Here is a 1392-nt window from a genome sequence, read left to right on the forward strand (position 1 = left end):
AAGGAAAAGAATGTAGCCTCTGGAGTTAGATGCAAGGGCTTAACTCTCATTTCTGCTGCTTCCTGGCTTTTCATCTTGGACAAGTTACTTAACCCCGTGATGTGTCGGTGTTCTCATCCAGCAGAGATCTCAATAGTACCCATGTGTTAGGACTGTTGTGAGGATTTAAAAATATACTTCACAGTGTCTATCTCATAGTAAGCACTCACCAAATTAGCTACTTCTATAAATAACAAAAATAACAGCAGCTGAAGCAGCAATAACTGAATCTTATGGTGAGCCAGGTGCTTATAACAATAGCCTCAGCTAGGATTCTGCCCATTTTCCACATGAAAAGCTAAAAAGAGACAGAAGCCAACATCCAAACCCTAATCATCCTTACTCCACTATAGAAAGATCAACAACGTGCACAAGTCTTCTAGTTAACAAGTGGTGGCCTAAGACTTGTGCCGGGTCTTTTTTCAACAAACCCTGTGTGTTTTCACTCCTTCGCGTCTGAAGCAGTGTGTCTCTTCCTGCACAGCCTGGTGTTCAGAACTCGGCAGCTGTTCAATAAACACTTAGAGAACAGCATTGGCTTGAATAAGATAGAGTGCTATCTATTTCCTCTATACCCATGTGTATACTGAGAAGACAAAAGAAATTTTATAGACTGATGTACAGTATTGATCTAAAATAAAATTGCTCTATTTTAACTGTTCATTTGAATATGGCTAGTGGTTTGAAAAGATGCCCCGCCGTGTAAGGAAGATCAGTGGACTAGGGGGTGGAAGGCTATTGCTCTATACAGATTTGACTCAGCAATTTAAGCAAATCTCTTCACCATTCAGACTTCACCAGTTTCTGTCTGGAAAAAGTGAGCAGGTTAAATCACATATCTCTAATATCTTAGGTCTTCTCATCCCAGGCTTTACATGATTTCTACAAATAATTTTCTAAATACACAATGTATGAGAAGAGAAGGCAAGTGAGGAGAATGGGAACCAGAAGCAATGACAGGCCACAGAAACAAATCCACAGGAACTTTAGATACTGGACTTATCAGATACAAACAATAAAACAACTCTATTTCTAATATTCAAGAAGGTAAAAGCCAAGCTTAAACACTTCAGCAGAGAACTGGGGATTATACAAAATGATGTACATATTTGAATAAAGTACCAAACAGAAATTATACAAATAATTAAAAACATAAAATGTCAAATTAAGAAATTGTTGGCTGAATTTAATAGCATATCAGATATAGCTGAAACAAGAATTAGTGAATTGGAATATACATCAAAAAAGAAACTGGGGTGGCACCTGCAGCTCAGTAAATAGGGCACTGGCCCCATATACTGAGGGTAGCAGATTCAAACCTGGCCCTGGCCAAACTGCAACAAAAAAATAGAT

At 38.3% G+C, this 1392-nt stretch overlaps 1 protein-coding gene across 1 annotated transcript in view; it reads right to left on the reverse strand.

Annotated features, from left to right (window-relative positions):
* LOC100942622 (S-adenosyl-L-methionine-dependent tRNA 4-demethylwyosine synthase) overlaps positions 1-1392 on the reverse strand; it is a 196065-nt gene that overhangs the window by 25161 nt on the left and 169512 nt on the right. The window lies entirely within an intron of this gene.

This window comes from Otolemur garnettii, unplaced genomic scaffold (genome assembly GCF_000181295.1).
Source record: "Otolemur garnettii isolate 467f Iridium unplaced genomic scaffold, OtoGar3 scaffold00077, whole genome shotgun sequence".
Taxonomy (NCBI): Eukaryota; Metazoa; Chordata; class Mammalia; order Primates; family Galagidae; genus Otolemur; species Otolemur garnettii.